The sequence below is a fragment of the Musca autumnalis genome, unplaced genomic scaffold (assembly GCF_047663935.1).
Source record: "Musca autumnalis isolate F117 unplaced genomic scaffold, ASM4766393v1 scaffold_4, whole genome shotgun sequence".
NCBI lineage: Eukaryota > Metazoa > Arthropoda > Insecta > Diptera > Muscidae > Musca > Musca autumnalis.
In genome coordinates this window covers 208425470-208442030 of record NW_027411977.1, presented here as the reverse complement: position 1 = coordinate 208442030, position 16561 = coordinate 208425470, and the positions used below count along the sequence as shown (strand labels likewise).

General features: G+C 38.0%; 1 protein-coding gene across 4 annotated transcripts in view; it reads left to right on the top strand.

Annotated features, from left to right (window-relative positions):
• The window catches only part of LOC141403490 (uncharacterized), a 311915-nt gene that overhangs the window by 40086 nt on the left and 255268 nt on the right, over window positions 1-16561 (top strand). For all 4 annotated transcript variants that reach the window (XR_012412817.1, XR_012412816.1, XM_073985982.1 and 1 more), the window contains exon 2: window positions 14283-14340. The gene's annotated coding sequence lies outside the window, so the exon portion shown is untranslated. The remainder of the gene's footprint in view (window positions 1-14282; window positions 14341-16561) is intronic.

The window sequence follows — 16561 nt, the reverse complement described above, 5'->3', positions numbered from 1 at the left end:
TCCGGGGGCTCGATTTTCACCGTAGACATATGGTCTAGTTGACTTTTTTGCTCAGTACAATCCCAAAAATCAGAATCTCCAGGCGCCCGATAACACTTTTTTCCTTCCATACAAATCGCCCCGGCCTAGTAAACATGGATTTGCCAACGAAAATATTATATCGTTGTAATCGAAATCAAAAGAACTAACGCAGTTCTTAAACTGAACTTGTACGATAAACCTTGAAATTTTGTGGGATGTGACCAAAGGAGTGGTGGACCAATATAGTCCAAATTTTAACATGATTAATGTGGGGAAGATTTATTGCAATATGTAAAATATGTACAAAATCGGTTTATCCCTTCGAGAGTTATCTAAATTCTAGCGAAAATGTTTGAAATTATTGTGGCACAATGATTTTAAGTCATGGAATGATTTATTTTGTTTTTCAAGTTCCTTCATCGTTGTTCTTCGCCATGTATTGCTTGTAGATTTCACACATGCATTAAATAATCTTAATTTAGTTGTCAGTGATAGTTGGGTTGACCGCCAGGTACTATAAAGCCTTCTAAATGCTGAACGGGCTTTGTTCAGTCTATTTAATACATCCTTTCCAATATCGCCATCATTTGATATGATCGATCCAAGGTAACAGAAAGATTGCACGTATGTTATTTTCATGGCCTTTTATTTTTATTTTGTTCGATGAAGTGTTGTTAATGCACATCGCATTTGGTTTTTTGTATATTTATTTCTAGGCCCATTGACTGTACTATGTATATCCACCAAGTCATTTATTTTTGTTTGCACGTCGCTGAATTTGTGTGATATTAGGCAGATATCGTCCACGAAGTCAAGGTCCTCTAAATGATCATGTAGCTACCATATTATTCCTCTTTTCTTCTGGCATACTTTTATCATGATGTCGTCCAAAACAACAGCAAAAAGGAGGGGTGATAGAGGACATCCTTGTTTCACTCCAGCGTTTGTTGCAAACGTTTCGCTTTGCATTCCATTGTGTATAACATGTAACGTGGATCCGTCGTACATTCGTTTGATTATATTTATTATTTTTAGTGGTACACCTCTAATGCGCAGGCACTCCTATATGGCGTTTCGTTTAATAGAATCAAATGCCTTTTGGAAGTGGATAAACACCAGGTATAATGGAGCTCGCCATTCAATTGACTGGTCAATTATGATTCGCAGTGTGTTGATCTGGTCGACGCAGCTACGATGTGGTCGAAACCCTGCCTGTTCTTCTCTTAGAGTTTCCTCCACACATTCCAACCTTTTATTTATTAAAATTGCAATAGAGAATTTCCGCAGAGACTACAGGATTTGTTTGAAGAATCTCAGAAGGTATACCGTCTTCTCCTGGTGCTTTGTTACGTTTTAGCTTCAGTATTGCCGAGGCGATTTCGCCAAAAGTGGGAAGGTTTTCTGATGTTGGGCAACTACTTCTGGGAATAATATTTGAAAGCATAGTCGGGTTTGGAATATTAGTGTGTTCATTGATATTACTTATTGTTTCGAAATGCTCCTTCCATCTGCTGGTTTGGTCTTCAGTGTTTGTATGTAGCTGGCCATTTAAGTCTTTAATGACGGTGTTCCGTTTCGGATTTTTGTTAGAAATGCGGTTTATAAGATTATGCTACTTCTGCGTCTTTTGCCATATTCTCGAAGTAATTTCGTTTGTCTGCTCTAGCTGATTTTTTCACTGCCATCGCCGTGTCCTCGTATCTCTCCTTGAGATTTGAATTTTCAAGTTTTTGCAGCTTTAAGGTATTTCTTTCCTGTATGAGGTTCCAGGTGTTGTCTGAAATCCATCGCTTCCTATCTGTTTTCTGTCTCGGCGATTACTAGCTCGTGATCGCTGTGTATATCTGCACCTCTCTTCGTGCGCACGTCTAGCATTGAGCTCCTCCACTTTCGGCGAATGCAGATGTGGTCTATTTGATTTCGGGAATGGCATTGGGATGTGACCATGTGTATTTGTGTATTGCCTTCTGTGGAAATATTGATCCTCCAATAACTAAGTCAAACGTTTGGCAGCTTTCTATCAGTCTCTCTCCCATTATATGTGACAATCCATTGTTTTCGCTTCCAATCGTCGCATTAAAGTCTCCAGTAAGCAGAAGGATATCACGAGATGGTATATTTTTAAGAGTAGCAGTAAGTTGGCTTTAGAATTCGTCTTTCATTTCATCTTCCGAATCCTCAATTGGAGCGTAACATTGCACAATCGTGATATGTTTCCTTATATTTGTCTGAAAACTTGCTGTTATTATTCGGTCGGAAATCGGCAACCATGATTTCAAAGTTTTCCTCAAAGATATGGCTATTATAAATCCGACACCACTTTCCCTGTGCTTTTCCTTTCCGCTGAATTGAATAGTTTTTCCATTACTGGATGTTTCTTCTCCTGTGCGACACCATTGCATTTCACTTATTGCTAGAATGCCCAGTTTATATTTATCAAATTGTGATTCTAGTTGTGCCACTCTTGATGTTTCACTAAGGACGTTCCATTGTCCAATCATAATCCTTTTCCGAGTTGCAATATTCGTCTACGTTGAAGGGGGTTCATTTTCTCTTACTCTTTTCGAAGTTTCAGTAATCATTTGATCTTCAGATATGTAGGCGATTACCCTACAGTATCCTAGAATGGTCCTGGGGCTGTCAGATCATAGACTCCATCCCGCCTAAAGTATATCACATTTCTATAGCGAACAGCTTGATGCAAGGCCGATATCCGCTTTTGCTGTACAAACACCGGTTTAGTAGACTCTACCGCGCTTTTTGTTATCGAAAGACAACCATTCCTGTTGATTCAACATCTGCTTGCCTATGGTACTAGAGGACCAGTTGCCGTCCTCTAGGCTAGATTTTGGTCACCCCCAGGTATTTTATTTCCCTGGTGCCCTCCATATTTGTTAAAAAATATGGCGAGGCTGATATATTCCACCTTTAAAGTTATTCTATGTTTTGTTCGAGAGTTTTCGTGCGGACTAATCAGCCAGTTAGACAAAAAAAGAGATAGACAGGACTAAATCTCCACTAAGTCTCCAAACTGTCTGTAACGGATTTCGGATTTCTGTTTCTTTGTAGCCCATAAATTTGCAGCTGACTGATAAAGAAATACGTAGCCTGTTGTTGACTGTCGGTCATCCACATTGCCAGCCCAATCGGCGTCACAATATCCGATCATGTTTGATTCTTTACTATGTGTTCTGTAAACTAATCCTTTGTCAAGCGTTTCCTTTAAACAACGCATTACCAATGAGCTTTACCAGGGTTCATGCTAAAACGACTTAGTACATTAACGGCGTATGATATATCTGGTCGTGATATCTGTGATGCAAACAACATACATTCAATTGCCTGCATATATAGAATGCGTGACATTTCCTTTTTCTCTTTGACACTCTTTGGGCTTATAGTAGACCAAAGTTTTTGATTGATGTCGATTGGCGTTGAAATAGTATTGCAATCATATATTCTAAAACGTTTCAACACATCCGAAATATATTTACTTTGGTCTATCTTTATGTGATCTAAGCCTCGGGTGATCTTTATTCCAAGCACTGTTGATACCTCTCACATATCTTTCATTTTGAACGCTTTAGGGAAAGTTTCGCTGTGTAAAACCCTTCGCTACCAGCCTAGCTTTCAATTTCTTTGGATTACCGTCATTGTCACATTTGGTTTTGAACAACCACTTGCACGGCATGGCCTTTTCTTCCAGAGGTAAGTCAGTCAAAACCCACGTATTATTTGACTTCAATGAGTTGATTTCTTCATTCTTTGCGGATTTCCAATTTTCCGCATGCTCTAAAGACATTGCTTCTTTGAAACTTCCGGGAGTAGTTGAAGCAAACTTGGTTCTTCAACACGCGGTTGGTTGTTATGTATATCCGGCGACCATGTACTAGAAGTTTGTTTTTCAGCATTATCACATTTCGAAGGTCAATCAGTATCTAAACATTCGCTGTCCTTTTCCGATTCAGGATTTGCTTCGTCAGGAAATAAGGTACCTTTAGCTTATTCATCGTCATTATCGGTTTCGCTATTACGTAGCGAAGGGACAATAACTTCACTCTCCCCTGAATCGAGACCACCATAATGCACTAAATCAGGATAGTAGAAATCTTGCACAATATTGCATTTACATGTCCATGTTCCACGAAAGCAATATCTCACCATGATGCACTCGGTCGAATTCGGATCTAGTTTTAATCTCCTTTTTTTAGAATGTGCACTAACGCCGGACTACCAAAAACTCTCAAAAATTTCAAATTTTGTTTGCGTCCTGTCCATATTTCTTCTGGGTATTTGTCTGACCCACGGCAAGGCACACGATTAATTAATAAAGCGGACGTGGCTGCGGATTCAGCCCAGAAACGATGAACGAGACCACTATCTAGAAGCATGCATCGAACTTTTTCTATAATGGTGCGATTTATGCGATCCATCAGATTTCCTCTTCAACGAATATGCAAATACTTTTCGAGAGAAGTCGTCTACGAAATTGACTAGAAAACGACTTCCGGAAATTGACGGTGTGTTGGGTGGTCCCACAACATCCGAATGGATGAGTTCCAATAATTGAGTCGCTCCAGTACCTTCTTCATTATTTGATGTGATCAGATGTGACCCATTGGTGTGTGATCAGATGTGAGCCATTCTCCGATGCCACAAGCTAAAATCGTTTTTTGCAACTAAACCACTAGAAGACACTTTGGTAGATGCGCTCTCCAAACAATATAAACAATAAAATTTGACATACATCACCTTGTCACCTTTTTGTTGTACCTTGTAATTTGCTTGACGGAAAGTAAATTGGTACATAATTGAGGCACATACTGTTGTTGTTGTAACAGTGTTTTGTTATTATGTTTGATGTTCGTTCTCCTGTTCAATCTGGCTCTGGGTCTATCTCCAGTTCCAGGAAAGTGGCTACTTCGATGGGATGTAACCACAGATCCACTGGAGTTAGATGAGTAGGTTTGGCGGGGCAGTTGAATAGGTGCTTAGTATCGTGCGGGCCCTGTGCCGCATACGCAGATGTCTTGCACGGTGCGATCCAGGGATGTACGAAATGTTTTGGTCGAACAAAATTTGTTAAGCTACTGTAACTAGTTATTGTATTTTTTTCGCATAAAAATTTTTGTATATTTGAAGATTTCAAATTAAAACTTATATTTTCTTAAGTTTCTGAACAGAAAATGTACATCATTAACAAGTTTTGTAAGAAATTATTTTAAAAATTTTTGTTTGTAAGCTGTTTTTTAGAGAAACTTCCAATAAAATCTGAATTACTTCTTCATGTCATATCATACCACTATCAAAAGCTAATTCCTTAATGAATATACCCCATGTCTATTATTTATTCGAAATGTATAGAGCTCTCGAGGCTTAAAACTCATCCGGTTATAACAAAAATAACGAGTTCAGTATTATGGGAAGGGAATGTATATAAAAAAAAATCTATTGAATAAAATGTATGAAGGGTCGGTCCTTCGTGGACTACGTATTGAAAGCCAATTAGAAATTTGTTTTACTGCCATCGCCAAAATTTTGTTATTCTGTTTTAGACAAATTTGCTGCTAAACATTATGAGAAAATAATGAAGACAAATGAATTTTTGTGCGTCACTTGATTTTTACTTATCATTACCGAAGTATAATTGTAATCTCAGACTTTAGATTACGAGATTATATACACTAGGATTGTGTAGATTTCTTCAAAATAATGATTTAAGACTTCACATATGTTTGGACGATATTCGTTTCAGCCAAGATGGAAGTACTTACCACCGTCCGTCCGTCTGTATCTCTGTTTGTCTGGCAGGTTGGAACTGATGATAACTCTCGGTCCAAGTTATGGATCTCGTAATGTTTTGTCTAAATTAAATTTAAGTCATATCGGTACCTCCGCCATAAAAGTTCAAAAATGTTCACTAAAATAGTCGAAGGGACTAACCGATTCGTTCTAAAATCGAACCTAATATGGTTCGCAAGATTACTTCCAAAAGTACATCAAGGTCCAAGAGAATATGTTTGGACAACATCTTCAGGTCTCTTACAGCGTGTTTTTGTAAAAAGTTTTTGCCCATTCGTTCGTCGATTTCATGAATGAAGTCACAATTTGGTTTTCATAGCGGTTGACGTTTGTATTCGTGTGACAAACAAATGAGAGCTTTTTATTTTCGTAATTTTTTTGGTTTTCGTAACAAAATCAAACGAACGAATATGTCAAAAATACACGAATGGAAAAGGCCCATCGTGTTGAATGAAAATTAAATAATTTGAGTAATAAATGGCACAAAACACACGAAAACTGGAAGGGAATGCAATTTTATTTATTTCCATAGAAGCACACGCGTATATGTACACCTGTTTCTTCATATTATCACAATTATTTTTGGACAAATTTGATCAATTTTTTTTCTTAATTTTTGTTTGTCATCTGTTTATCGGGGTTGCCATCAATTAACACATGTTACGTGCAGATGCCTATGCAAAATTCACAAAATAAGTATCATGGAAACCCTGAAATATAAAAGCTTTTATAAAATAGACGAAAGCTTTCAGATAAAAACGAATGGTTCGTAAAATTTTACAAGAACCAAATTTTGAACGTATACGTTTTAGTACGAACGGTTCGTGTGACAGGCAAGCATATTTACAAAAACACGCTGTTATGCAAGTCTAACATAACTGCAGTTTAAAGACTGTTCGATGATTCTTTGGACATTTTGTAGTCTTGTTTACAGCGATATCCTACTTTTCGTGGACAAGTTTATGCTTCCTGACAAAGCTCTAAACACTACGGTGGCCAACTAAAAAGCTTATGGGCGCGGTAACTATCGAGAGGAGTGTCTCTCAAATAATTATTAGTGAATAATTATGTGGGGTTCAATAAGGATCGATTGTTATTTGTCAAAACTACATAGAACTAAGTCCATCAAAGTGTTTGTCATCGAGTCCAAAAACTTCTAACCGTACAATTAAGAAAACAAATTATAACGCTTCTTTTGTAACATAATATTAAAAGTAAAAATAATCCTGGTATCAGAATCTATCTCTTTCGGTAAATAACACTGTGCAACATTTTTAAGGTAATCTTGTGCAAATAATTTGAAGTGAGGATTTTTTGAAAGTACAGACCCAAAGTACAAAAGCCCTAGTTCCGTTTTGTTGAGTCAGATGCAGCTTGGATTTTATGGCCCCATCTAAACATTATTAAATATCGACTTTTTAAACAACTCGTGGCTATATCTCTGAAACCAATGCAAATCTTCTTCTGACCTTTGCAGCAAATTTGTAGATAAGGGCAAAAAAAAAAAAATATTTGGAGAAATGAAAAAAAAAAATAAATTTTATAATATATCTAAAAATTCCATAATTTGTATACATTTCACACCATATCTCCAAAACTGTTAAATTTTTCTTAATGATTTCATTTGGAAACATATCAACGACAACGACAGCCGATATTCTTAAAAATTAGGCTAAGATCATCGAAATAGTGAAAATCTTGCTATAGCAAAGACAACGGCAATTTTTTGTTTTTGTAAAATTCTGCGATAAACCATAACGTGGACCTGTATGATTAAAAACTTCAATATACTTCAATAAATTGTACATGGCGACCTTACCGCACGTGGCCCGATATTGTCTATTTTCAATTCTAAATATCCTACTCTGTAAATATTTAAAATTGTATCCTTAGTCCCAATTTACATTTCTTGTTCTCTTTTAAACTTGCCTCTTGCGTTTATACAGGCAATTCTGTTTCTGCAAGTTTTGTTTTCAAACAATGAAAATAATATCAAAAAAATATAAAAGGAATTGCCGGTACGAGTAATTTTTTTCCACTTCCATACCCCTTACGTGTCTCTCCTACAAACTGAGACTTGCCGCAAGTAAACTCGCCTAATGTAAATTGGGACTAAATATTGTGAATTCTTTCTATTGAATTTATATACTTTGTACCATTATTTCATATAAAATATAGAATAGAATATGTGCCAAAATTCCAGTCCATCGGACAAAAATTTACGTGATATGAGCTTTCGAAGGGAAACATTTATTGTGTTTTGTATGTAGCATAGAAACTAAAAACGTCTTTTCCTCGAAGTGGCACTTTATATGTTTTTGTGGGACTATTGTACACATAAATCATGTGCTTAACCGAGAGAGTCTTAAAAAAACTGCTGACGGAGTCAGAAAAAATATCAATTTTGTACGGTGTTTTGTTTTTGTTAAAATCGAAATTTTGATTTTAACTGTTCAAAATTTTTTAAAAATTGATTTTTTTAATTCCTTTTCGATAATGGACAAGATTATTAGGTTCGTAATGATCCCACAAAAATATATGCTGATCGGTTTATTCTTTTTCAAACTACAGTGGGTACCGCAAACTGCTTTAGTAAAAACAGTGCTTTATAAGCGGGCATTTGAATGTAAGATTTTTCAAAAAAAAAAAAAAATAGAAGGTAACTTAAGGTTTAATAGATTTTTTATAATTTTTTGCATGAAAATGGCTTCTCTCATGCTTAAAAGTGGCCATAACCCCTTAAAATAGCATTACGTAACGCTACACAACATTTGAATTTTTCATGATATTTGGTAAATTTGGTAAACGCTGATGTTGTGTGGTCCCGGGTCAATCCGGTACAGAGAACCCGCTGCCGTGGGATTGTGTAAGGCACATACTCCACATCTTTAACAATGATAGTTTCAGATTTGTTTTTACAGTTAGTTTCTAAGTCGATATCTCCAACACATTTGACCTCAAGCTCCTCTTTATTTGCCACAACAACCTTCTTACATTCCACGTTTCTAATGTTGTACATATTCGAGTTGCTATTGGTCATGTGGTTACTTGCTCCTCTATCTATAAACCAATAATTCGAATTTACATTTACTTCAGTTCCTGCATTTGCACATGATGCAAAGCCTTTCGATGCGAACAAAACTTCGAACAAAACTTCCGATTTCTTGGGATTATTTCCATGACCACAATTTGCGTAGGATTTGTTCAGCCAGCACTTCGAAATATGGCCCATTTTCTTGCAATTACAACAAATTATTTGCTTATGGAATTTCTTAGACGTCTTTGCTTGAAGTGCAGCTTGCCTTCCTGATACTTGATAAAATTTTTCATCCTGGAGTAAAAGGTTCTTTACCATATAGGCGGTCAACTTTTCTTTTGAGTTCTCCACAGCCATTACCAGGGGTTTGAAGTCTTTAGATAAAGTGGCCAACATCAATGACGCCGTTAGTTCGTCGTCTATATTCAAGCCAGCGGTCGTGAATTTTAATGCAATAATTAACAATTCGTTAACGTCTTCAATAGTCTTGTAATTATGAATTTTAATGTTAACCAACTGCTGCAGAAGATCAACCTTACGAGTTAGACCCGTATCTTCGTACGCCTTTACCAAAGCAGTCCAAGCTTCTTTTGCAGTTGTCGCTGCTGCTGTGTGTCCATTATTATTTGGATCAAACATAAGCGTAATCTCCGCCACGTTCATTCAAGTCCGTATTGGGCATCGCTTCGTTAACTGCTTTCCAGCATCCTTTAATTACGAGCAAGGATTTCGCCTATCTTTTCCTTACTTACTTAGCTGGCCCATTACAAAACATTTGTTCCATAGACCGAACTAAGAAAATTTCTCCAATTCTCTCTGTTTTGCGCTTCGCTTTCTGGAATACCGCGCCTTGTCATCTCTTCATCTACTTGTTTGCGGCATCTGTTCTTTGGCCTGCCAATACTGCGTGGACCGCCATGTGGCTCGAATTTATACGCCTTTTTAGCGGGTGCATCGTCGCTCATTCTTATTATATGGCCTAGCCAACGCAATCGCTGCATCTCGATACGTTTAACTATATTGATGTCGTTGTATAACAGATACAGCTCGTTGTTTCGGAGACGTCGATATTCACCGTCAACGCAGATTGGTCCGTAGATCTTTCGAATAATTTTTCTCTCAAACACGCCAAGCACTGCCTTATCTGCTTGCGCAAGTACCCAGGCTTCGGGACCATACATCAGCACGGGTAGTATCCGTGTTTTGTAAAGCTTTATCTTTGTTTGACGAGTTGTGGCTTTGTTTTTGAAGTACTTACTTAAGCCAAAGCAGCATCTGTTGGCCAATACAATTCTTCTTCTTATTTCACAACCGATGTCGTTTGTTGTGTTTACGGCGGTGCCGTGGTATACGAAGTCTTTTACAACTTCAAACTTATAGAAACCAACTTCAACAGTTGGTCCGAACTCAATGGACACCATCAACTTGATCTTCTCGCCGTTTACCGCCAGAACCACTTTAGCAGATTCTCCTTCGACCTTCATAAAGGTATCGGTTACCTCTTTTACTGATCGCCCCATGATGTCTATATCATCAGCATAGTAACATGTGGCTATTGGTGTAGATTGTGCCACTTATTTTGACGTTTGCCTCTCGTATAACCTTTTCTAGCAGGCTGTTGAAAAGATCACAAGAAAGGCTGTATCCTTGCCTAAAACCTCTTCTGGTACAAAACTCTTCGAAGACGTTCTTTCCTATTTTAACTGAAGATCTTGTATCAGTTAAAGTCATCTTACAAAGCCGGATGAGCTTTGCGGGGATACCAAATTCAGACATGGCTTGGAATACCTTTGAACTTAGTGGGCTGTCGAAGGCTGCTTTATAATCGACAAAAAGGTGGTAGGTGTCTAGCTGCATCTCTTGGGTCTTCTCCAGGATTTGCCGCAGGGTAAATATCTGGTCAATGGTGGACTTGCCAGGTCTAAAGCCGCATTGGTATGGTCCAATTATCTCGTTGACCATAGGCTGTAGTCGTTCGCACAATATCCCTGACACTATCTTGTAGGCGATAGGGAGAAGACTTATGCCCCTATAGTTGGAGCATAAAGTCTTATCTCCTTTCTTATGGACGGGACACATGATGCTCAGGTTCCAATCGTCGGGTACGCGTTCTTCCTGCCAGATGAAGCTAACTAGCTGATGCATACACCTTATCAGCGTTTCACCTCCTGTTTTAAACAGCTCGGCTGGTAGACCACCAGCACCTGCTGCCTTATTATTCTTCAGCCGGTTTATTGCTGTCTTTACCTCATCTTGGCCGGGTGGTATACATTCAATACCATCTTCTGAGATTGGATCTGTGGTATCTTCGTCGACTTCGCTACTATTGGATACCAACAGTTTGGAAAAATGTTCTTTCCATATCCTTAGCACACTATCTGTATCAGTTACCAGATCACCTTGTTGGTCCCTGCAGGAGGATGTGCCTGTACCAAGGCCATCAGTTTGATGTTTGACTCTTTGGTAGAATTTTCGGACTTCATTCTGGTTCCAGTACATCTCGATTTTTCACACTTCCGCTTTTCCATCTCTCTCTTTTTCCTGCGGAAAAGACATTTCTCCTCTCTCCTTTTCTTCCGATACCTCTCTCGTGCACTACGCGTTGCTACTGATTGTAAAGTAGCCCTATATGCCGCATTCATTTCTCTTCGGTAGCAGCACGACACTCCTGGTCATGCCATGGATGCCTTGATGGAGGTCTCTGTTATCCAAGTACTGATTTTGCGGCTGTTTGCATGGAGTGGGCAATGTTTTGCCATTGTCCTGATATGTTACCGGGAGGAGTGCTTTGATTAAGCAGTAGGGCCAGTTGTGACTGCAGCTTACCGATGCCCAACTTCCGTGTTGTGTCTGTTCGCACTTTGTTTGCTACGTTTAATCTGGTACGTATCTTTGCTGCAACAAGGTAGTGGTCCGAGTCTATGTTTGTACGTAGGAACGATCGTACATCCAACACGCTTGATGCATGTCTTCCATCTATCACAACGTGATCAATTTGATTTCTTGTTTTCTGATCTGGAGACAGCCAGGTGGCCTTATGGATGTCGAGATGTTGAAATCTGGTACTGCTAACTACCATGTTTCTTGCGGCTGCAAAGTCAATCAGCCTCATACCATTGTCAGATGTTTCACTATGAAGACTGAATGGGCCAAAGATAATGTCATGGGCAGGGCAACGGTCATAAGTTTCTTCTAAGCGCTCGTAAAATATATCTTTGGTCTGTTCGTCCTTGTCTTCAGTGGGAGGATGAGCGCAAATAAAGCTGATGTTGAAGAATTTTGCTTTTAATCGAATTGCAGCGAGTCTTTCATTCACTGGGATGAAGCTGGAGACCAGATGTTTTAACCTCCGACGAACTCCAAATCCGCAACCAAACCCATGCTTTGTGTCATGGCAGCTATAATACAGTGCGTCACCTTTAGGTGTTGTTGTGACGTTTTTCGCATTCCATCGTATTTCCTGTATGGCAGTAATGTCGGCCTTGTACTTTTCAAATATATCTGCCAATGCGTAAACTGCACCTTCTCTATAAAGTGTGCGAACATTCCAGGTGCAGATTCGCAGATCATGGTCCTTAAAACGTTTGCGGGGTTCGTCAACTTTAGAGGGGTTTGTGTTTCTTTTCTTTTGTTTTTTCATAGTAGGCTGCTTTTTCTAGGGGAGGGTTACTAACCCGACGCCCAAACCCAAGTTTTTAATGTTCTTATAGACGAGCGCGCGGCACATGTTAGCTCACTACCTTTAACGGGTGTTAAAGGCAGTTCCACAGGTGACACCAAGGGGAGGTCAGTGTCCACTTGAGATGAAAGAGGGACCAAGATAAATCCTGGATTTTGCCATGTTAAAGCCGGTCAAGACCGTACCTTGCTATCTTCCACCCCCTGAGTCACCCGCCTATCCTTTCCAGACATCAAAATTATCTCTTCCCCTCAGTCTCTCTACGGGACAAAATAGTTGAGCGCTTGTCATATTTTTTCACTTTTTTCCAACAGCACAAATAAACGATTTGACAAAATATTCCGTGTCTATAGGTCCATAACCTATTGTGTTTAAAGTTTTTATTGACACTGAAAAAATGTATAACAGTTTTGGAAAAAACGTATACAATAAAAATCATGGCATGCTATATCGAGTATAGTATTTTAACAACAAAGTAAACATAACAATAATTGTTCTTCAAACATCCCAGATGGGTCAAGGGAGACTTCTCTCATATTAATGAGTGCACCCCGATTCATATTAGCTCAATAATATGGGACCTACAGTTTATCGCCGAGTCCGAACGGCGTGTCTTAAGACACCACTTGCATAGAAGTTTTACATGGCTGAAATACTCAGGAAATGTCGTCAACATTACTGAGGGGTATTTTGACAATGATGAAAATTGTTTGATGTTGCTTGGCCGGGGAATGGAACCCATGACCTTAAACAAATAATTAAAACATTCTAATTACAAAACGTACCTCCCGATTTTTTTTATTTTTAAGGTTATGGCCTCAATATCCACTGCTTCCATTGAGATTTGATCTAATTATTTAGATATGCACAAATGAACAACTTTGTGTCAAAGATGACATACTCCTATCAACACTGCTGTCATCATTGCCAAAAAAGTATAAAACTTTATTAATCGGCTTATGAAACACATTTGCAGCTACAAAGAAGAAAACTCTGTCAAAAAATTTAGTCACAAAGTCTATCATTTTGCAGATCTTAGAAACAGAAAAAAGTGTCTGTCAGCATAGACATTCGCCTATTCTATAATTTCCTTTTTAAGAGGATTTCATTAGGCATAACATTTCTTTTCCACGTAAAAATCGGATATTGTTTTTCATAAGTTTTAAAAACAAAATTGTTTTTGACATCTTTACGTCAAGAACGCACAAAATGATATTCAACACAAAATTAAGGTGTGAAAAGAAAGTGCCAATTTTATGAATGTAAATATAATTTTTTTTTTCTGTTTTCCGTTTCCTGTTCTTACCACGAATACCATGACGAAGATGAATTGATGAAAAACAACAGACGACTACATAAAAACATACATTCCACAGGAAACTCAAAGAAAATGCGTAGGAAGGCGAAGAGGAATTTAAGGTATGCCAATAAGATGTGATAAATTTTCGAGGGGATATAATAGTTTTTTTTTTTGCACAGTGGGAAAGAAAAAAATACTAAATAAAAATTGTATATTTATTCTTGTCTTATTAGGACGAAGGTTATTATTTATGAAAGTTTTAATTGAATGAATGTATTGAATTTTTAATTTTTTTTGGGAGAATGGGCATGAGGTCCTGAATCCTTAAGCTATAAAATATTGTAAAATTTTTCATGAAAAAATCCAAATTTTTATGATTCATGAGAAGTTATCTCTTTTTAAACCATAAATATTCTAAGAGAAAATTTTTAATTTTTTTTTAGAGAACGGACATGAAATTTCTATATTTCTCAAAAAATATTTTTGGCATCTGACTCCCGTGTAAGTATAATAACTTTCTATTCCAATCTATGTATTTATGCAAATCATAAAAAACCGTAAATTTATTTTTTTGTTACAAATTTAAATGGTCATTATATATTCGTCACCTACTGGCCAGCAAAGAAAACTAAGTATGGAGCTGCAAAGACTGCCCAATTCTTGTCGCCAACTGAATTGTGGCAAGTCACGCCAATATTAAATTTAAATATGTTTTTTCAACCTAGTTTCTGTTGTTGTTTTCTCGTAATAGACAAAATCTGCTTAGTTGCTGCAACGAATGACCTGTAAAAATTTAATGATGTCCACTTTTAAAGCAATAAATATTAAAAAAAAAAACAAAATTGATATACTTTGGGCAAAATATTCATGGCAATGACATTGATGAGATTTTTTGGAATAATAATTAAAAAAATCAATATTAGTTCTGTAGAAAACGAGGGTTTAATATTTTCTAACAAAATTTTATTTGATTAAAATTCCAAATTACATGAACGAATGTTTCTAACTGAATAAAAATAATTTTGGAAAATTTTCATAACATTGACAAACAAAACATAAATATCAATGCCTACGTGATTGAAAATATTTTTTAAACATAAAGTAGACAATTGAAAAGCAATTTTCCCCACAGTACCCCCTCCAGTTTCAGCTGCGCTTGAAACTAATATTTTTCTTGCTTCTTGTAACCATTCCGTATTCTGGAACTTTTTCAGGGTGTACATCTTCAATGTTGACTAATATGCAGGCTTTATACGATCTATTGACACGACTAACCTTGTTTAGCTTGATCGTGAAAGTTTTATCATTTCGACGTATTACCAAGTACGGTCCATTGCAATGGCTTCATAACAGCATTATTTCCCAAAAATACATGTTTACATGTTGCGATATCTGTTGGAATATATACAGAGCTACTTCCATGACGTTGTACCTTTGCCGTTCGTAATTTCTCCATGTGCTCACAGAAATTTAAAACCCAGTCATTACTGGCTGAATATTTACTGTCACTTACAAATTGACCAGGAATCTGTAGAATGGTCCCATATACTATCTCTGCAGGTACTTACTTAGCTGGCCCATTACAGAACATTTGTTCTATAGGCCGAACTAAGAAGAGATCTCCATTCCTCTCTATTTGTTGCTTTGCACTGTGGAATACCGCGCCTTTTTTTCTCTCAAACACACCAAGCACTGCCATGTCTGTTTGGTCCAATTATCTCGTTGACCATAGGCTTTAGTCGTTCGCACAATATCCCTGACACGATCTTGTAGGCAATAGGGAGTAGACTTATGCCCCTATAGTTAGAGCATACAGTCTTATCTCCCTTCTTGTGGACGGGGCACAGGATACTCAGGTTCCAAACGTCGGGTACTCGTTCTTCCTGCCAGATGGTGCTAACTAGCTGATGAATACACCTTATCAGCGTGTCGCCTCCGGTTTTGAACAGCTCGGCTGGTAAGCCATCGGCCCCTGCTGCCTTATTATTCTTCAGCCGATTTATTGCTGTCTTTACCTCATCTTGGCTGGGCGGTATACATTCAATACCATCTTCTGGGATTGGGACTGTGGTATCTACGTCGTCTTCGCTGCTATTGGATACCAACAGATTTGAAAAATGTTCTTTCCATATCCTGAGTACACTATCTGTATCAGTTACCAAATTACCTTGCTGGTCTCTACAGGAGGATGTGCCTGTACCAAAGCCATCAGTTTGATGCTTGACTCTTTGGTAGAATTTTCGGACTTCATTCTGGCTCCTGTACATCTCGATTTTTTCACACTCCCGCTTTTCCATCTCTCTCTTTTTCCTGCGGAAAAGACGTTTCTCCGCTCTCCTTTTCTCCCTGTATCTCTCTCGTGCGCTACGCGTTGCTACGGATTGTAAAGTAGCCCTATATGCCGCATTTTTCCCTTCGGTGGCAGCACGACACTCCTCATCATACCATGGATTCCTTGGTGGAGGTCTCTGGTATCCAAGTATGGATTTTGCGGCTGTTTGCATGGAGTGGACAATGCTTTGCCATTACGCTGAAATGTTATCGGGATGAGGAGTGCTTTGATTTAGCAATTGGGCTAGTTGAGTGGAATATGCTGTGGCTATCTGTTGTGATTGCAGCTTACCGATATCTAACTTTCGTGTTGTGTCTGTTCGTACTTTGTTTGCTACGTTTAAGCGGGTGCGTACCTTTGCTGCAACAAGGTAGTGGTCCGAATCAATGT